Here is a 22167-nt window from a genome sequence, read left to right on the forward strand (position 1 = left end):
AGCAGAGGCACTGCCTATATGCTCTGTCTCTCTCTCTCTCTCTCTCTCTCTCTCTCTCTCTCTCTCTCTGCCGTGGGAAACGTTTGGAGCTACCGTTCTTTTTTTCTGAATCACTGATTGTTCACTCCTTTGAAAGATTGAACTCTATGAATTAGTTCAAGAGCGGATCCCCCATCTCTACTGTGAACATTGCCCATTAGTTCCATATCCACTTCTGTTTCCCCTTTTGATGAAACTACATCTGTCTCTGATCTTTCAATGAATTTTTCTGCAAACAAACCAATATTGTCCTCCTCTGCTCGTAATTTCTCTTCCCTCTTAAACATGTCATCAATGTTAAACTCACACTCTTAATTGCTGATATTAACCGTGTTCCATTTTTTCCGGTTATACCTTTTATCTCTATTTCTGTAATTGTTAAAACCTTCCCACAGATTTTCATTTCCTAAGACAGCATCCATATGTTACTTTCCAATTTCCCTATTTTCCTTGCTGACTTTATTACTCATCCCGGCATCTACTTATCTGGCCCTGTTTAAAGAATTACCGCACCCTCCCCCCTCCCTGTGGACCTTAAGTGAGGCATCAATTAGCTTTTTGACCGTCTACCCTGTCCATTTGTATCTGGCATTCCCTCTATTCTCTCACTCCTTCTCTATCGCTCCTCCTCTGATCAAAATTGTCTCTTCTCCCCCCAAAATTTCTGTTATATCTTTGTGGCCTGCTTCTCCAGTCTTTATCCTGATATTTCTGATCACTTATATCATCTCTACACCTGTTATGATTATTACTATACTCATAATTGATACAGTTTCCCCTTTCATGATACCTTCCACTCTCCCTCTGTTCCGTGTATTTAGGTCTGTAATATAATGCCCTGTCCATATTATCCACAAAATTAAGAAATTCTTCCACTGAATCTGTTGCACTGTGAATCAAATCCCATTACAAATGCTCTGGTAATCTTCTCTTTAGTCTTGATATTTCTGTTAATACACCCAGTGGCCTATCCAGATGATTTAATTTATTCAGTTCTCTAACACAGAACTCTCTAATACTTTCCTTTCCACTCTTGTAACTGGGTCCATTCAAAAAATCATTTTGCAATCTTAATTGTTTTGCCTGGCCCAAGTATTTGTTCAAGAACATGTTTTGAAAGGTTTTAAAATCGCAAATTTTTTTAGTATTTTGGTTAGCCCATGTTTGAGCTCCCCCTTCCAACTGGCTCTTAACGTATTAAATTTTTGCCTGCTCACTCATCCCTGTCACAAAGTTATCCTTACACGAAGCTAAAAGGTCAACTGCATGGTATTTATTGTCCCCACTAAAAGGTTTCGATTGAAATCCATGGCCCATAGGATTTCCCACAACAAATTTCCATTCGCTGCTGCTACAGTATTAACTGTTTCCCTCAATACATTTATTTCTCCTTCAAATTCCTTCTTATTATCAGTAATCCCCTTATGGCAATACAGCACTCCTATCTTAATGAATTAAATGTCGGCCTCTGTTTCTGAAATAACGTGCATTTCTATTCCTGAGTCTGCCCCATAAGATCACCTTGCACGGTGTCCACCTTGGTTACTAGTCCCTTTTCAACCTCAATAACTCTCTGTGATTCCCTCAACAATTTCAACTGTGTTTTCGACTTTATCTGTAATTTGAATGAATTTGAGATCTAGCTGATCAAATTTTTCACTCACTGTATTTTATCACTAAGCCTTAATACCATATCCTCTATTTTTGGATCCATTCCTCCAACTGTTTCAGTTTTTATATTCCCTATTTTTAAATATATTTCTCCTAATTTACTACTAACTTTTACAAAAAGTGCACTTGGGTCACTTCCTGATATCCAACCTATTTCTTTTGGCATGCTAGGGCTACTACAGTTACTCCTAACATCCACTGATTCGCCTTCACTCTGAGATTCACTCATCTCATCGGCCATAGCTAATGAAAGAGCACAATTTTACAATGTAGCTGCTGCCTGTACTTATCTTTTATATCCTCATGTGACACGACATCTGCAGTCAGCGGCAGCAGCGCAGTGTCGTCATGACTGCCGTCTGCTTCACGTCTGCTGTGCAGCGAGCTACCTTAATTTAAGTATTAACTGTATTTCTCTTACTTGTCACTTCTTCTTCCGTGTGTATTTGCTTTTAGGAAGCTTTAATTGTCGAGTGCTATTAATAGTGTTCCATAGATTTCGTGTTTGTTTTGAATACAGTCAGAGTCCCTTTAGTCAACCATAGTGCCAGTAGTGCTAGTGTTTGTTTTCAATACAGTCCAGAGACACGTAGTTCTATTTTCATTGTTTTCTACAAGAAGTGGCTAGCAACCACAGTTTAGTCAATAAACAGCCGCCTTTAGTGAATTAGCAGTCTAGTTAAAGGTTGATTAACTCTCTTTAGTAAATTGATTCCTTAGGATGGATAGGATGTGTGACTGCTGTGCACGGATGCAGGAGGAGCTGGCCACTGTTCGCGAACAGCTGAGCGTGTTGATGGCCGCGGTCAGCGCGTACTGTACTGAAATGCAGGAGAATCTGCAGCGAATTGACGCATGGTGCAGGGAATGTCAATTGAATCTCAATGGAGACAAGTGTAATGTGCTGCGAATACATAGAATGAAAGGTCCTTTATCATTTAGCTGCAAAATAGCAGGTCAGCAACTGGAAGCAGTTAATACCATAAATTATCTGGGAGTACGCATTAGGAGTGATTTAAAATGGAATGATCATATAATGTTGATCGTCGGTAAAGCAGATGCCAGACTGAGATTCATTGGAAGAATCCTAAGGAAATGCAATCCGAAAACAAAGGAAGTAGGTTACAGTACGCTTGTTCGCCCACTGCTCCAATACTGCTCACTGGTGTGGGATCCGTACCAGATAGGGTTGATACAAGACATAGAGAAGATCCAACGGAGAGCAGCGGACTTCGTTACAGGATCATTTAGTAATCACGAAAGCGTTACGGAGATGATATATAAACTGCAGTGGAATACTCTGCAAGAGAGACGCTCAGTAGCTCGGTACGGGCTTTTGTTGAAGTTTCGAGAACATACCTTCACCGAAGAGTCAAGCAGTATATTGCTCCCTCCTACGTATATCTCGCGAAGATATGAGGATAAAATCAGAGATATTAGAGCCCACACAGAAGCATACCGACAATCCTTCTTTCCACGAACAATACGAGACTGGAATAGAAGGGAGAACCGATAGAGGTACTCTAGGTACCCTCCGCCACACACCGTCAGGTGGCTTGCGGAGTATGGATGTAGATGTAGATGTAGATGTGAATCGTAGTCAGTGGCGTGGACACGCAGCAAACTCGTTTAAGAGCGAGAAGACGTGGCGTGGGCCCCTGGCAGCATGTAGACGTGTTGGTGGTGGCACGGACGATGGCGTTGATCCTCGGCAGCACGTGGATACAGCTTCATCAACTGCTTTACCCACGGCAAAACGTGGACGCGGCACATAAGATTGCGTGTGTTTTGCGCCCGTGGTAGCGCACGGTCGACTCACCAGGCTGTGCATATCACTTCATCACAATCGTGGTGGCCTTATATTGGCGTAACCAAGCGGCAGTGCGTGTCTTGTCCAGCACAAACATGCTGTACTGCTCATGCACCAGTTTAGCTCAGAGCCTCCACACTAACTGTTCAAAAGCCTAAACATCAGACGGACACCTGATCCCAAAATATTACGGAATGGAATGAAAACAAAAAGTGCTATCCTGGATGAGCCCCAATTGCAACTGTACTCGGGCTCATTCACTACCTATTTTACACATGGATTATCTGCAAAGGGGGTTGGTACTGAACGGTTGCATTTGCACCCCTGATACTGAGTCATAAAAAGCTAGCCTTTGAACAGCAGTGAATTGAATACACAGTTGTCTATACCGTGACCTTGCGCAAAAGCAAAATGAGGTACACTATAAAAGTTATGATTGAAACTTATTTATTAAAAAACACTTCTAACTTTGTGGCCATGCATATTAAAGTTCACAAATAAATCTGATCTGGATAAATGATAATCAGTGCAGTTCTTACACGTGGTTTATTGTCTTGCACCTACACACTTTCACGTTGTTTCTTCACAGTTTATTCGCATACACTGGCATCCATGCTTACACTCGCGGCGCTTTGCTGCTCCGAACTTCCACAACAACGGACAACGACCAAAAACCCTACTTCAACATCTTCTATATCCTGGGCCCTACAGCCTCTTTATCAGCTATTGCTATAGGATAAGGTTTGGCCCTTATTACTTCATGTGACAATACCCTCAAAACATGATTGAAATCTACAACTTTTCCAGGTCTGTCAGAGAACACATGCTTATGTTTACACAATAAATCTGTATGCTGCACCTTTTGTTCTTCATTTAAATGTCCCATTTCATTTACTTTGTCATATATCTGCTGTTTGGTACACATTTCATCACCTACCTCATCTATCCTTTGTAAATGAGTCATTGTCTCACACCCTTTTTAATTCCCCCATAAATTTTAATCTTCGTCTGTTTCCACCAGCATCCAATTCTACCACTCTGTCCTTTACAAAAATGCTATAATCATATTTGCACAGAAAGTCCATGCCCAAAATTACATACAGTGCCAAACCCTTCACCACAAAGCAATTAATAGCAAAACAATATTCACTACTGTAATTCTTCATGCTTTCCCGGCGATCTGTTGACATCTTGGATATTCGGGAATGCAGCCGGATGTTCGCGTTGTTCTCGCACGATATTTCAACAGCGTGCCTCGCTGTCTTCTTTAGGTGCTACCTGAGACTGGACCTTGGGTCTTTTTTTTTTTTTTTTTTTTTTTTTTTAGCGCATTTCATTCCCTCCTCTTAGGGGGGAGGGCGGGCTATTGTAGTGCTTGCTTTTGCACTTTTTAGCCTTAGGCGAGATTTACAGTTTTATTTTCTTTTTTATACAATTTAAAGTGCTTGCAGAAAGGTGCTTTACAGATTTTTTGCACTTTTGATGTGGTCATTAACAATTAACATTTAGTATTACAATACATAATTAACAAGTTTATATAATTAACAAGGTTATAATAAAATTAACAAGGTTATATTTTAGTTTAACAAAGAATATAGTAGTAGAATTTAACAACGAGATATGATTTACAAGGTTATATTTTAGTTTCTCAATGTATATAGTACTAGAATTAACAATGTTTATAATAATAGAATATGGAAGGGGAGAGGTTAAGGGAGAGATTTGGGGGTGTGACAGTAAGAGATAAAGATTTAAGCATTGGCATTTGGTGAGGTTTGAAGGTGTAAACATTGACATATGGTAATATATAATTGTGGTTATTTACGTTGGAGTGTGTAGTGTTTCTGTGTGTGATTTGTGTGTAATATTTCGTAAATTACGTCTGTGTTCGGTTGTGGAGCAGAGGGGAGGAGAGCATATGAGAAGAGGTTTTTGAAGTTAGTCTGTGAGTAGCGTATAATGATGTTACTATTGTTACTTGCTTTTGTTGTACAATTATGACTATTTTCTATTTTCATATTTTTCATATTTTTGAGTGGCAGAACAGGATTGAGTAGTTGAAGAGTGTGCCGGCTTGTTTAATTGTGCGAGTGTTGTCGTTTTGTTGTTTTTGTGTGTGTGTGTGTGTGTGTGTGTGTGTGTGTGTGTGTGAGAGAGAGAGAGAGAGAGAGAGAGAGAGAGAGAGAGAGAGAGAGAGAGAGAGAGAAAGACGGAGAGAGGGTATATGTCTGTCTGTGTTTTATTGTCTGACGTCTAGCTGGGGAGGGGTAGTGGTATGGGTTGTCAGCGGTTCCATAGTTGGGGCTAAGTCTGGGAAGTGGTGTGATGTGTTTTGTGCTACCGTACGCGCTGGGCAGATATACTTGTGTTTTGGGGAGTCGTTGAGTACGAGGTCTTGTTGTAATTAGGTTTTCCATGTCAGGTCTTTGCGTTAGTATTCGTTGTCCGCAGTTCGCGCGCAGTTTTGTCAGTCGTGTGTGGAGTGGTTCCACGTTAACTATTTCGTATACGTCGTTGCTGGGCGTCCTTGCCGGGAGTCTCGCGAGGTTGCGGGGCAGTCGTCGTTCTGTACTGTGAAGTCTGTCTGCTACCGTGTGCGGAATTCCTCCCAGCGGGGCGCTGGCGTATTCGAGGACAGGTCTGATGAAAGTTTTGTAAGTGTGTATGGCTGTTTCCATGCTGCAGCCACGGAGGCGTCCTTGTACTTGTCGTACCAGTCTTTGGCGTTTTCTAGTCTTGTCGAGAAGGTAGTTCATGTGTTTGTCTAGGAATACGCCAAGGTACCTGGCCGTGTTGACAAGTCTGAGTGGCGTGTTCCAGAGTGTTAATTGTATGTCGTCGTTTTGCTGTCTCTCTTTGGTCAGGTTTCTGTGTCGAAAGAGTACTGTTTGTGTCTTTGCTGGGTTTGGTCTGATTCTCCACTTTTCCATCCAGTCTTAGAGTCGTCTTAGGTAAGCGTCTGTCTTTATCTGTATAGTTGTTGTCCTGAGTGATGTACACCAGTAAGCTGTGTCGTCTGCGTATAGGGCTATTGTTTCGTCTGGGGATTGGGTGGTCGGTATATCTGCTGTGTACAGCGCGTACAGCAGCGGAGACAGGATGCCGCCCTGCGTCACTCCTGCTTGTGGGGTGAAAGGTTGGGAAGAGGTGTTGGGTACGTGTATCCTGCATACTCGGTCGGTGAGGTATGCTTTTATGAGCCGGACCATTTTGACAGGGATCCCTATCTCGCACAGCTTGTAGAGGAGTCCGTCATGCCATAGCTTGTCGAACGCCCTTTCAATATCCAGGAATACTGCGAGGGTGCAGTGTCCATTGTTGAAGCCCTGTGTGACTCCGTTCACGAGTTTGAACAGTGGATCATTCGTGGAGTGCTTACTGCGGAAGCCAGATTGGATCAGGGGAAGGAGTTCTTTCTGTTCTACGTATGTCTTGAGTCTGTCTGTGATGATTCTTTCATAGGTTTTTCCCAGTACGTCTAAGAGAGAGATGGGTCTGTAGGATCGTGGGTCTGTTCTTAGTTTGTCTGGTTTAGGGATCATGATCGTCTTGCTTGTTTTCCAGGCAGTTGGTATGGTCTCTGTACTGATGCAATAATTGAATATGAGGGATAGGATAGGGACGAGTGTAAGGAGAGGGGCCTTTTGTAGGTGAATTCGTCGTATGTCGTTTAGGCCTGGCGCTGAGTTCCGTCCCGTTAGTATCGCGTCCATTATTTCTTTGTCAGTTATCGGTTTAGTTAGGGAGTTTTCGTTTTCCGTCTCTACTGTGTGTGTGTGTGTGTGTGTGTGTGTGTGTGTGTGTGTGTGTGTGTTAAGTAATTGTGGGAGTCGGAGTTCTACCGTTCGTCTGACAACCTCGTCGAAGTTGTTGTCATGTGGGAAGGAGTATACGTCTTCTAACACGTCTTTGTAGATGTCGGCTTGTTGTTGTGGGTCTGTCATTGGCTCGTTGTTTGTAATTAGTGTGTTGGTAGTTGTCGCTCTTTGTCCCGTCAGTGTTTTAAATCGCTTCCAAAATTGTCCTCTGTTTCTGTAGTTTAGTCTCTCGCATGTTTCTTCCCATTGTCTTTGTCGATGTGTCGAGATGATTTGTTTGACGCGATTGTTCAGTCGGTTCCAGGTTTGTCGTAAGTTCGGGTTGTTGGTTCGTCTCATCTCTCTTTGTAGTCGTCTTTTCCGTTGTATTAGGTCGAGAGCTTCTCGGGGGATAGTAGGTTTCCAGTTGTCTATGGTGATTTGCGGTATGGCTTCCTCTATTGCGTGTTTAAAAGCTGATTCTATTTTAGTCGTGGCAAGTTCAAGGTCGTGGGGGTCTGTCACGGTCATGGGGATGGATAATTCTTGTTCGAGTACGTCTTTGTACTTATTCCAGTCGGCATTTGAGTACTGTCGTATAGTTCGTCTGATTGGTGGAGGGTTCGGTGGGGCTATTGCATTTGTGGAGAAGAGGATGGGGAGGTGGTCACTTGTTATTGAGTTGCCGACTTCCGCATTGGCTATTGAGTCACTCATGGTAGGGCTGTATAGGACATGATCGGGCGCTGACGTTCCTTGGTGGCCTATAAAAGTGGGTTGGTAGATGGGGAGGCGGTCTACAGGTTCGGTCGTCAGAAGGTCAAAGAGGATTTGTCCGTTGTGGTTTGAGCTGTGGTCACCAAGTCTCTCGTGTCGCGCATTCAGGTCAGCTAGTAAGATGAATCTGTCTTTCGTCATAAGGTGTCGTATCGCGTGGATCGGGAGAGGGTTATTAGGAGGGTTGTACAAACATGCAATTGTTACGGTCCTTGCGTTGTGGCCCTTTAGTTTGACCATGACGATCTCTGTGTCTCCAAGCTGTGCGGGGGGAGGGACTTCCGTAGCCGCTATCGTATTGCGCACGTATAGCGCGACGCCGCCTCTACCGTCTCTGTCTCTGTCCTTGCGGAAACAGTTGAACTTCGGTATATTGCACTGCTTCCCATCAGACAGCCACGTTTCGGCGATGCCGGCCACGTGTATGTTGTTGCGCAATAGTGTGTGCGCGAGTAGTGTTCTCCTGTCTTTAACTCCTCTCGCGTTGGCGAAGAGGAGATTTAACTGCTGTTGGTGGTCGGCCATGTTCGTACCGCGACTTGGGTTTTAGTAAGTTCTGTTTCTGGAAGTGTGTGGGTGTGGTGTGTTTTGTGTTCGTGCGGGTGCGTGTTGCGGTTGGGGCGTTTGTGTGGTGGGTGTCTGGTGTTGTGTAGGTGTTTGTGGGGGTTGGGATGTTTGTGTGGTAGGTGTCTGTGGTTGTGTAGGTGATTGTGGGGTGTGTGTTATGTCCAGTTGTGTTGCCGGACTGACCATGTCTGCCACCGTTACATGGAGGCAGACTCCTGACTGGGTCGCCTCGATGCTTTTATGTAAAATTTGCTGCGACACCTGATTCACAGTTTTTACTATTTCTTCTCGCCGGTCCTGGAACAGACTGACGAGTGCTCCAGTGAGGATTCGGAGGAAGTCATTCTTTAGGACCATTTCCTGCTGAAGTTCTTCTGTAGGTGGGATGGGTGTAGGTTCGTCCATGATTTTAATCGGTGCACGTAGCTCTTCTTTTTCGGCGATTTTAGGTCGTTTGGGGCACTTATAAGATAAGGCCGAGTGGTCACCTTCACAGTTTGCACACTTCTCCAGGTTTTTAACGTCACAACGGGTAAGTTTGTGGTTGCCTCCGCACTGCGGACACTTTGGCTGGGCCTTGCAGTTCGCTGTGGAGTGATCAAAGCCCAGGCACTGCCCGCATTGCGCTGGCTGCGGTGGAGGAAGTTTGGAGGGTTCTGCCTCTTTTTTTTTTTTGCGTAATCAATGACAACGCCATTAGTGAGTATGCTATCAATCGTGTCCTGATTACGCGATATTATTCTAAAGTTTCTGGTGGGAGCTTGCCTCTCCCTTGAAGTGATACGCCAAGCCCTCTCTACATCTAGGCCCTGTTCGCGCAGCTGTTGGATCACATCACTAGCCTCTACATCTAATGGCACTTTTTTGATGACCACGCTGACGGGTTGCTTTCGAGACCTTTGCATGGGCTGACTCGGTTCGCGTACTTTTTCGGGGCGCACTGTTACTGAGGACACTATATGGTGTCGGAAGATCCTTTGGAAGTAGTCCTCCCGCCCTCTAGTTGTGGAGTTGATGTAGGCCCTCCCATTTCTTGTTACGTTCAGAGACCTAATCTCTGACCTGACCGCGTATTCTACAAATGAGTTGATCTTTGCTGCCACGGATTTCTGTGTGATGTCGTGGGGAAGATTCTCCACGACGTAAGTCACCGTACGGTTGTCGGTCGTTGGTGTAGCCGCTTCTGCTCCGCCGACAGTGTCGCGGGGGGGGGGGGCGATCGGGAGTGGGGGGGTCCCACCTCGATCTTCAGTGTTCATGATGTGGTCGTGTGTGATGTGTGTGGTCGCACCAGTGATTGTTTGAGCTCAGTCCCACTTGTTGACACCGTAGGGTAGCTGTGGGCTGATTTGGCCTGATCTACACGTACACGGGTATCGGGGCTGCGCCACCGGCCCTGGTACGGAGATTACCCTACTCTGGTGGGAGGAGGCAGCAATAGCTGCCGTGCAACGCTGGTGTATCGACAATTTTGCTTGTCTACCCGCTTGCCCTAGGTAGATGAACACGACACTTTTGCTTGTCTGCCTGATTACTCAGACAGACCGACACGACAAAATTGCTCTTTTCGAATACACCTCGGTGTAGGAGGTGCGATGGCGCTGTTCTGCCTTCTCGTTGTTGAAGAAGACGGCTGGTCACTGCGTGGGCTGGCGCTCTGTTCAGCGGCGGCTGCGGTGTCCCCCTCGGTGCAGTGGTGGGGGGTGGGGTGGGTGCGCGGGCACTGCGCTCGCTCGACGACTGCTGCTGCGCGGCTCTCGGTCCGCTCCGGTCGGCACCCACGGCTCGTCTGGTCCTTGGGGGCTCTTCTCTCTTTTAGTCTCTACCGTTAGAGGGGGTGTTGGTGGAGGTTATTTTCGCCTTCGGACATTTCCTCCTCTTTTCTTGTGTGTTGTTTTTGTTACTATGCTTTTGTTGGTTGCTGTTTGTTGAGAGTTTTTTTTAGTTGTTCTTTGTGTGCTACTGCAGGAGTAGCGACTTGGGTCTTTTATATCTGTCCCTATGGGGTTCATATTGCCCAAGGGTGTTGATTAGGTCATTTTCTGAATTCCGCGCCGTGGCGTAGAACACTTCTGCCAGGGCACGGAATCGTGTTGTGAGTGGCTCTATGTCTGCGGCTTCATGCAGGTCTGCCGCGGGGAAGCGCGTGGGGACGTGTAAGGCCCGTCGTAACGCTCTATTTTGAGCCTTCTGTAAGCGATCTATCGTCGATCTGGCTGCGTAGCCCCATACAGGGCACGCATATTCCAGTATCGGTCGAATTAGACTTCGATAGATCGCTACTCCTGTTGCGGGGTCCAGGGAACTGGTGCTGTTCAAGACAGGGTACAGAATCTGCATCCTGGCGTGAGCCTTTCTGCGAAGCTCCTCTATGTGGCACTTCCATGTCAGGCGTCTGTCAAGTGTGACACCGAGGTACTTCGCAGAATTTCTCCATGGCAAGTTCTGCCCCTGCAATCGTAGCAGTTGGAATGGTCTTCTTGGGGGGTCGGCGTTTCCCATAGCGTCTGGTGAGCAGCATGGCTTGTGTCTTCTCAGAGTTTATTGAGATGCGCCACTGCTTCGCCCAGTTTTCCGTCCTGTTTAGGGCGGTTTGCAGACGCCTTGTAACCAGGCTCCTGTTTTTCGAGCAGGAGAAGAATGCAGTGTCGTCTGCGTATTGTGCAGTGTGTACGTGCTGAGTCGTAGGGGTGTCAGCAGTGTAGACACTGTAGAGGACGGGTCCCAGGACCGAGCCCTGGGGCACGCCTGCACTGATTCTTCTCCTGGTCGACAGGGATCCATCGATCTTGACTGAGAAAGTCCTATCAGAGAGACAGTTTTTAACGATTTTGATGATCTTTCCGGGGAAGCCTAGGGTGTACATCTTGTGTAGTATCCCGGTGTGCCAGACTGAGTCAAAGGCTTTTGCTACGTCTAACAAGACAAGCCCGCAGTAGCCCAGATCTGCTGTCCGTGGCTGCTTCAACCACCCTCACGATTTGCTGGGGGACGGAGTGTCTTTGCCTAAATCCGAACTGGAATTTTGGCAGGATCTGCTCTCTTGTGATATAGTCCTGTATGGGGGTTAGTAGGAGGCGCTCGTAAAGTTTACTGAGGGTAGGCAGTAGACTAATTGGTCTATAATGTTGCGGGAACACCGGGTCCTTTCCTGGTTTCGCGATCGCAATGACTTCTGCGTGCTTCCACTGCGCCGGGAATTTTTGTGATCGCGTCAGTTCATTAACAATATCGGTCAGGTGGGTGATTGCCAGAGGTGGGAGGAGTTTCAGCAATTCATTTGTGACCTGGTCGTGACCCGGGGTTTTCCTGGTGGGCAGGGACTTGATGCAGCGCGCCACATCTTCAGTACTGAAGAGTGGCGTGTAGTCATCTTCGTCGTCTGCTTCCAGGAACATGGTCAGTTCTCTGCGGACTGTTGCGACGTGTTCTCTGTCCTGTACTTCTGCTGGTCTGAACTGTTTTTCGAACACGTCGGCTAGTGCGTTAGCTTTGTCAATGGGGCTGAACTGCAGTCCGCGTTCGCCATGCAGTGGTGGCATTTTCGCGCGTCTTTTCGTGTACTGTTTGGTGGCTTGCCATAAACTATTGTCTTCTAGTTTGAGAGCTGAGAGCCTTGCCGACCATTGTTGGTTGCGATACTCATTGAGATCTGCTTTCAGCTCTCTCTGTAGCCTATTGAGTAGCCTCCGTGTATCCCTATTTCTGGTGAGCTTCCACTCTTTGGCGATCCTATTTTTGTGCCGTATTTGCGCAAGCAAGTGCGGGGGTAGTTGCCTGGAGCGGGGGGGGGGGGGGGGGGGGCAGGAGGCGGTGTGGCTCCCTCAGCAGCTTGTAGGATCGCTCTTGTGAGGTCGTCTAGTGCCTGTTCTGCTGTCTCTGCAGTTGGAGGCGGGGTCTGGGCAAGTTCAGCTGCTACTGCGTTGCTGAATTGCTCCTTATTGATGCGCTTGTATGTCGCATGCCATTGTGGGATAGAGAGCCATTCTCCCATATCGACCTCGAAAATCACGGGATTGTGGTCCGACGACATTCTGTTTACCGATGTCACGGATACAAAGCCCACCAGATTCTTTGTGATGGCTATGTCGAGGACGTCCGGTCTTCCTCCGTTCTTTGGGAAGTGTGTCGGTTCCTCTGGGCCCCATATTTGTAACTGGTGTGTGCGCGCAAGTCGTTGCAGTTGTTGACCAGCTTGATTTCGCTGTCTCGAGTTCCAGTCCGCGTGCTTGGCATTTAGGTCCCCTGCTATTAGTAGTTTGTCTCTAATACGGCTTAGTGCAGCTATGTCGTCCTCTTCTAGTCTTTGGGAAGGGGGGCGATACACTGCAACGACTGTTAGGGGGCCAGTTACTGTAGCCACTTCGATCGCCGCCGTTTCTATTTCTGCTGTATTGGGGGGGTGTATTTGGTGGTGTCTGATTCCTTTTTTGACATATACCGCTACCCCGCCTCCGTGAGTGGGTCGGTCGTTTCTTCTTCCTTTTTTTTTGTGGTTTTAGGGCGCAAAACATCTATGGTCATTAGCGCCCAGCCCGTGACTTAAGACAGTAAAAAACCGAAATTGAAAACCAGCAGCAATGGGAACAAAGCCATAAAATTGGAGAAACTAAAAGTAGAAGGAATGCTTAAAAATCCACTACAGAAAGGGGGTGGTTGTCCCCAAAAAAAGCTTCAAATGACTGACGTCATTTCACTGTCGCTAATAAACTGGAGAACGCGGTCGGCTGAGCGCGTGTCATCTGCTAAAATCGACGATAGATCAGGCGATAGCTGTAGACGGGAGCGTAACGGATTAAAATAGGGGCATTCAATTAAAAGGTGTCTTACGGTCCACAGCTGAGAGCAATGGGGACAGAGTGGGGGAGGATCACCGCTTAAAAGATGTCGATGGCTAAAAAGACAGTGCCCTATCCGGAGTCTAGCTAAAATTACCTCCTCCCGAGGACGCGTTCGGGAGGAAGAGGTCCAAGCGCAAGGAAGGGCTTTCACTTCCCGCAATTTATTACGGGGAAGTGTTGACCAATGCGCATGCCATAAATGAGCAACTTTGCGACATAAACCGCTCCGTAGATCGGTGAAGGGAAGCGATTGAATAGCTGGCCGAGGAAAAGAGACTGCAGCCTTGGCCGCTATATCGGCCGCCTCATTCCGACAGACACCAGCATGTCCCGGGAGCCAGAGGAACGCCACCGAGACGCCCCCCAGGTGGAGCAAGCGCAGACAGTCCTGAATCCGGTGGACCAGAGGGTGCACAGGGTAAAGAACTTGGAGACTGAGGAGAGAGCTGAGAGAATCTGAGCAGATAACGTACTGTATCCGCTGATGGCGGCGGATGTAGTGGACAGCCTGGAGAACAGCGTAAAGCTCCGCAGTATAAACCGAACACTGGTCAGGAAGCCGAAAGCGATTTGGGGTGTCGCCAACAATATAGGCACTCCCTACACCTAAGGATGTTTTCGAGCCGTCGGTGTAAATAAATGTGGCATCCGTCATTTCTGCACATAGAGCAGCAAATGCCCGACGATAAACAAGTGTAGGGGTACCATCCTTGGGAAACTGACAAAGGTCACGGAGCAGGCAGATCCGCGGACGGAGCCAAGGCGGTGCTGTACCCCAAGTTGTCAAGAAGGTTTTAGGAAAGCAGAAGGAAAGAGAATGGAGCAGTTGATGGAAGCGGACTCCCGGGGGTAGGAGGGAGGAGGAGCGGCCTGCATACCCTACATCAAAGGAGGTGTCGAAAAAAAGGTCATGGGCTGGATTAGCAGGCATGGAAGACAGATGGCTAGCATAACGACTCAGGAGAACTGCTCGCCGATTGGACAGCGGAGGTTCAGCAGTCTCAGCATAAAGGCTTTCCACAGGGCTAGTGTAAAAAGCTCCAGACACTAAACGTAATCCACGGTGGTGGATAGAGTCGAGACGCCGAAGAATAGACGGCCGAGCAGAGTAGTAGACTGTGCTTCCATAATCCAATTTCGAGCGCACTAAGGCGCGATAGAGGCGGAGAAGGACCACTCGGTCCGCTCCCCAGGAGGTACCATTCAGGACACGGAGGGTGCTAAGCGATCGCAGACAGCGAGCCGAAAGATAGGAAACGTGGGAGGACCAGCACAGTTTTCTGTCAAACATAAGACCCAAGAATTTAGCGACGTCTGAAAACGGAAGGTTGACAGGACCTAGATGTAAGGAGGGCAGAAGAAACTCCTTACGTCGCCAAAAATTGACACAAACGGTCTTACTGGGTGAGAAACGGAAGCCGGTTTCGATGCTCCACGAGTGGAGGCGATCGAGACATCCTTGAAGACATCGTTCAAGAAGGCTGGTCCATTGAGAGCTGTAGTAGATCGCAAAATCGTCCACAAAGAGGGAGCCCGAGACATCAGGAAGGAGACAATCCATAATTGGATTTATGGCGATGGCAAACAGTACAACACTCAGCACGGATCCCTGGGGTACCCCGTTTTCTTGGGAGAAAGTACGGGAGAGAGTAGTGTTCACCCGCACCCTAAAAGTGCGCTCTGCCATAAATTCGCGAAGAAAAAGGGGCAACCGGCCTCGAAAGCCCCAAGAGAACAGCGTGCGGAGGATGCCTGTCCTCCAACAGGTATCGTATGCTCTCTCCAGATCAAAAAATATTGCTACCGTTTGGCGTGTCCGGAGAAAATTGTTCATGATATAAGTGGAGAGAGCAACAAGATGGTCAACTGCAGAACGATGCTTCCGAAATCCGCATTGGGCTGGTGTTAAGACTGCGGGATTCCAGCCACCAAGCTAAACGGTAATTCACCATACGCTCCAAAACCTTACAGACACTACTCGTGAGAGAAATGGGGCGATAGCTAGAGGGGAGATGTTTGTCCTTTCCAGGTTTCGGAACGGAAACGACAATAGCTTCCCGCCACCGTCTGGGAAAAGTACTGTCGGTCCAAATTCGATTACAAAGGCGAAGGAGGTAACGCAGACTATTGGTTGATAAATGCAGCAACATTTGGACATGGATACCATCTGGTCCTGGGGCGGAGGAGCGAGAAGAAGAGAGGGCATGTTGGAGTTCCCGCATGGAGAAAACAGTATTGTAGCTTTCGTGATTTTGAGAGGAGAAAGCAAGATGTCGCATTTCTGCTGCACGTTTCTTCGGGAGAAACGCTGGTGGGTAATTTGAAGAGCTCGAAATCTCAGCAAAGTGCTGACCCAACGAGTTAGAAATTGCGACGGGGTCCACTAAGGTATCATGCGCGACAGTGAGCCCAGAGACCGGGGAGAAACTAGGCGCGCCTGAGAACCGTCGAAGCCGACTCCAAACTTCCGAGGAGGGAGTGAAGGTGTTAAATGAGCTAATAAAGAATTTCCAGCTTGCCTTCTTGCTATCGCGGATGACGCGACGGCATCGTGCACGGAGCTGCTTATAGCGGATACAGTTGGCCAAAGTAGGATGGTGACGGAAAATGCGAAGAGCACGTCGCCGCTCACGTATTGCGTCACGGCATGCCTCGTTCCACCAAGGAACTGGGGGGCGCCGGGGCAATTCAGAGGTGCGTGGTATTGAACGTTCCGCTGCTGTAAGAATAACGTCGGTAATATGTGTGACCTCATCGTCGACGCTGGGAAAGCGACGGTCATCGAATGTCGCTAGAGACGAAAAAAGTGTCCAATCGGCTTGGGCAAATTTCCAGCGTCGCGAGCGCATATATGGCAGTGGAGGCTGCAGTCTAAGGACACATGGAAAGTGGTCACTCGAGTGTGTATCATCAAGGGCGAACCATTCGAAGCGCCGAGCTAGCGGAACAGTACCGACCGCAAGGTCCAAATGAGATAAATTTGTCGTGGAGGCAGACAAAAATGTGGGGACCCCAGTGTTGAGGCAAACTAGATCCGCTTGGTGGAAGACGTCTAGCAATAGAGAGCCACGTGGACAAGGATGTGGAGATCCCCAAAGCGGGTGGTGGGCATTGAAGTCCCCAACCAGCAAATAGGGGGGTGGAAGCTGACCAAGAAGATGAAGGAGATCAGCTCGTGCCATTGGTGTGGATGATGGAATGTATACAGTACAAAGAGAGAACGTGTATCCAGAAAGGGAAAGACGGACGGCGACAGCTTGGAAGGAACTGTTTAAGGGGATTGGGTGATAATGGAGAGTATCATGGAGAAGAATCATGAGTCCTCCATGGGCTGGAGTGCCTTCAACAGAGGGGAGGTCATATCGGACGGACTGAAAATGAGGGAGAACAAAGCGGTCATGGGGACGCAGCTTTGTTTCCTGAAGACAGAAGATGACCGGCGAGTAGGATCGTAAGAGGACCGACAATTCATCCCGATTGGCTCGAATGCCGCGGATATTCCAGTGGATAATGGACATAGGGTGAACAGAAAATGGAGGAATGTGACCAAGGGTGCTGTCAACTCAACGACTGCTCAGAGCTTGCGACCGACAGCATGGAATGGCATTCAGCCGAAGGCAGAAGATCCTGATCCATAGGTTGGTCAGGAGCAGCCCCTGCCACCAGCGATCGGCCGGTTGACCGGCCACCAGCAGTGCGCCTCGGCGACACAGAAGACAGCCGAGGGCGATTTCCGCCAGATGGTGCTGTAGATGGGACACGCCTTGGCGGAAAAGGAGAGGAACTGGGTTTCTTTGTAGCCTTCTTGGAAGTATGATGTTTAGATGAAGGAGGAACCGATGGTTGTGAAGTTGCGGTACGTAAAAACTCTTCACGAGTATGCTCTTTTTTCGAAGACTTGGCGTCTGACTTTTGGACGCGATCTTTGCGCTGGCCGATCTGACGACCGTGGCACTAAAGGTGAGGTCGCAAGTCTGCGTGGCCGCCTCCTTTGTTGGCCGAGGAGAAGCAAGGACAGCGCTGTATTTTCCTGTCTGAGGCACGGTGGGCTTGCGACTGGTGAATAATTTTCGAGCAGCAAAGGTCGACACCTTTTCCTTCACTCTTATTTCCTGGATGAGCTTTTCGTCCTTAAAAACGGGGCAATCTCGAGAGGAAGCAGGGTGGTCACCCATACAGTTGATGCAGCAACTGAACTCGGGCTCGTTTACTACCTAGTTTTTTTCACGTGGCTCATCTGTAAAGGGGGTTGGTAGTAAACGGTTGCATTTGCGCCCCTATTATTGAGTCTGATATTGGCTTGCTTTTGAAGAGCAGTGAATTGAACTATACACGTTCAGATTGAAACTTACTTATTCAAAAGAAACGCTTTAACGTTGTGGCCATGCATTTTTAAGTTCACAAATAATAATTGGTGCAATTCGTACACTGTTTGTCTCACACCCACACACTTTCACTTTGTTCCTTCGCATACCCTGGCGTCCATGCTTGCACTCGCGGCACTTTGCCGCTCCCAACTCGCCACCACAACGGCCAACCACCAAGCACCCTCATGGGCATCCTTGCCACACGTAACACATTTGGCCGGATTGGAACAGGACTGGCTGGTGTGATTGAACCGCTGACACCGATAGCAACGCGTAGGGTTTGGGACATAAGGGCAAACGGAAATTATCTCATAGCCTGCTTTGATTTTCGGTGGGAGTTGAACTTTGTCAAATGTCAAGAAGACAGTGCGGGTTGGAATGATGTTCGTGTCAACCCTTTTCATAACTCTATGAACAGCCGTTACGCCCTGGTCAGACAGGTAGTGCTGAATTTCTTCGTCAGACAAACCATCGAGGGAGCGTGTATAAACGACTCCACGCGAGGAATTTAAGGTACGGTGTGGTTCCACCCGGACAGGGAAGGTGTGGAGCAGAGAAGTACGCAGCAATTTTTGTGCCTGGAGGGCACTGACTGTTTCTAACAACAGGGTGCCATTCCGTAATCTGGAACAAGACTTTACAGGACCTGCAATTGCGTCGACACCTTTCTGAATAATGAAAGGGTTGACCGTGGAGAAGTCGTGACCTTCATCAGACCGAGAAACAACAAGGAACTGTGGCAACGATGGAAGAACCGTCTGTGGCTGAGACTCAGTATACTTACGTTTGTGAGCAGACATAGTGGAAGGTGAGGAAATCATTGCGGAAGAATCCCCCATGATTACCAGCGTCTCCGATGGCGCGCTCCTCCCTTGTGGGGGCCCTCACTGAGGGCACTCCCGCCTTAGGTGATTGTTCACACCTCAGGTCACACCTCCCGACAAACGGACGGAGGGACCAATCGGCACTTTCGGAAGGTATCAGCTCAGGTAATCACCCCTCCCTGGGCCTGGCCGTTACCGGGGGTACGTGCGTGTCCTACCTGTCTACTCGGGGCGGGGAATTACGCGTTACCACGTCACCGGCTACGCATGGAAGTGCGTGGGTCGGCCTTCAGACACGCACAGGGAGGAAAAAAGAGAAAGGGAAAGGAAAGAAGAGGGGTCTCAAACGCCGCAGCGGAGAAAAGTGCAGAGAGAAGCGGGAAGGAAAAGAGAAGGACAGAGGAAGGACGAAGACTTGCAAGTATAGAAAGCAAGGAATGTGTAATAGTTTAGAGCGTCCGTCTCCGGACGTAGGCACAAACCATACTCCCAGAGGGGGAGAAAGGGAAGGAAAGAGCCAGTGGTGAGGGGGGGGGGCGAAGATGGGGGAGGGGGAAGGATGAGGAAAGGGAAGGTATGCAGCCCGGAAAGGAAGGAGGGCCACATTAGCTTGGGGTCCCGTGCTCGCTACGCACGTATCCACAGAAGAGTTGTGGACCCCCTGGGGGGTCGGTCGTTTCTGTAACAAATGTAGTTTGGTACAGAAACTCTTAGTCCTGGTTTGAGGAATGTTTCTCCCACTAGGCATATGTCAACTTTTTCTTCCTGTATGAATTCTCTAAACTCCGTGGGTTGGCGAGTAAGGTTGTCTGCGTTAAACGCGCATATTTTGAGACCTTGTATATTAGGTCTCCTATCCATGGTGGGGGACAATTTTTCCTGCGGCTGTCGCTGCTACAGGCGACTGCTGTGCTGCCGATCTGAGGTCGGCGGGGAGCTGCATCAGTGTTGCTAGAATGCCTACTAGCTGGGTCATCTGTGCCTGTAGCAGTCGGATGGACGACGCGAGTTGTTGGATTGGAGCAGACTCGACGGCTTCTCGCGGACTGGTTTGTGGGTGGCATGGTGGACAGACTTCCCTAGGACTTCCGTCAGCTTGAGGAACCTGTTTACTGGTGTGTTGTGGTGGTGCTAGGTGGTTCGGCGGTCAGGTGGGTCACCGGTAAGTGCACGGGAATATGCGGTAGATGCGAAGACCTGCGTTCTTACTGTGTCATTGTGTCTTCTCTAGGGAGGTGCGGAGGGGGTGGCCTGGGTGCTGGCATGCTTTTATTGTGGTTCGGGGTTTTATTGATGGTTTTGCCCCTCTGCCTGTCCCTTGCAGCTCTGTACTCAGGACATCCTAAGTAGCTGGCTGGATGCGCTCCTTTGCAATTAGCGCACTTTTCTTTTCCCTCCCCCCTTGGCAGTTTGCACTGGTCATATGTGTGCTGTTCAGTGCATCTGACGCACACCACTGGCATCGTGCAGTCTCGCGCGATGTGTCCTAGGGCCTGGCAGTTATAGCAGCGGCCTGGTCCCGATTTCTTTTTGAGCTTCTCGGGAGTGACCTTTAGCGCCAGTATCCTTTTGACCTCCCAGATCTTTCGATTTTGGGCAGAGTCTGGGAGGGTGACCGTGTGAAGGGGCCAGTGTCGGTTCGGTCACATCAACACCACCGAACTAACCTCGAAACCTTCCTCCTGAAGGAACTGTTTGATGTCCGCAGTGTCGGTGGTATGTGGTACACCGCGGAACACCAGTCTAATTGGCGTTCTCGCTGCTAGTGGGAAGGTGTAGAAATGAAATTTCCGCTCCTCGAGCACCTTCCTCACTGCCTTGTAGTCGTCGACGTTTTTAACAGTGATTTTAACTTTGTCACCGCCAGTTGTTTTGGCGGTGAATCTGCCTTCCCCTACCGTGTTCGTGATGACGTCGTACAATGCTTTATAGTTATTTTAAAATTGCACGACTATGGGCGGGATTCTGAGGGTTTTGTGTTTGTCGTTTTCCTCAGTGTCATCTATTTATGGCGACTCATCTTGCGCAGATTCTCCCATCGCGTCCAATCTGTTGGCGGTGTGTATTGGGGCTGGTGTGTCTAAGACGGGGGATCGTCTGGCGGTTTTTCGTGCCAGCTGGAATCCCTCGTCGTCAGTTTCCTGCGTGGCGATCCCTGCGTTGCTTCCGCATCGCTCGCTCCCTTCAGCGCACATCTCAGCAACGCTCCGAGGTTCCTCCGCTCCGGCATTCCCCCGCGGCGGCGAGCCCGCGCCGGCGGTGTCGGTTTCTTTCCGCCGCCCGCGCGCACTCGCCTCCGCGCCTTCGTGCTTTTGCGCGTTCACTTCGGCGCGCAGCCGCCCGGCCGCCTCGGGGGGCGCGCTAGCCGTCACAGCGCTGGCGCTTTGTTCGGCTGCTACCTGGCCCTGCTGGCCGCCGCCGCACGTGGCCCGGTCGGCCTTTGTGTTGGCAAGCGCGGTCGGCTCAGTCGCGGCTGACCCGGCCGCGTCCGCCACTTCCGGCCGCCGCGCAGCGACGGCTTTACGCGAGGTGGTCTTTCGCTTCTTTACCGGTGACCCTTTTGTGACTTTGTTTCGTTTGGGTGACTTCTTTGCCTTCGCCTTAATTAGGCGGGCACTCGGTGGTGTTTTGTCACCCTTGGGCAATATACGCGGTCCTTGGGTCGATCGAGTCCAGCATTTATGCCTGGGAGGAGCTAGGCGTTCCCTAACCGGTCCGCGCCGGGTCGAGTGTTCCATCTGTGGTCCGCGCCCGCCAGACTCGGCTTCAATGGACCCCTCCAGTCGCAGATGTTCCGACTGCCGTCGGCGCCCGTTCTGGCCGTCCTCAACGGATGTGGTTATCATCTGAGGTGTGTCAGACCTGGTCTGAGATGTTGGGTACTCTATCTCCTGACTGTTACTATGACTTCCACTTCTGTTTCGTGCTGGGCGCTCCCTAATCGGTCCGCGCCGCGTCGTGTGTTCCGTCTGAGGTCCGCGCCCGCCAGACGCGGCTACATTGTCCCTCTCTGGTCGCTGGTGTTCCCCCGCCTTCCGCGCCCGGCCTGGCCGTCTTCTGAAGTCGAGTTCACGATCTGGGGTGTGTCAGATCTGCTCTCCAATGTCAGACATCTTGTCTCACGGCTGTTCTCTCGGTCTCCACTTCTATTTCTTGTAGAATCCCGGAGTGTCCTGCGTTGAGTTTTCACAAGTTCAAGCGCTGAATTCCAGGCAGTGCTGATTTGGTATCCCGAGTCACGGTTGATTAAATTGTCTGTGACTTTAATCTCAATGGCTTCTTTAATGACACTGTCCCAAAATCTTAAGGCCTGTGTCACAATCTTGGTGTCATTGTAATCCATTGAATGACCAAGTTCCAGACAATGCTCTGCTATGGCTGATTTAGTTGCCTGCCTGAGTCTGGTATGTCTCTGGTGTTCTTTACACCTGATGTTCACAGTTCTGGTGGTCTGGCCAATGTATGACATCCCAC

This window comes from Schistocerca cancellata, chromosome 11 (assembly GCF_023864275.1).
Source record: "Schistocerca cancellata isolate TAMUIC-IGC-003103 chromosome 11, iqSchCanc2.1, whole genome shotgun sequence".
NCBI lineage: Eukaryota > Metazoa > Arthropoda > Insecta > Orthoptera > Acrididae > Schistocerca > Schistocerca cancellata.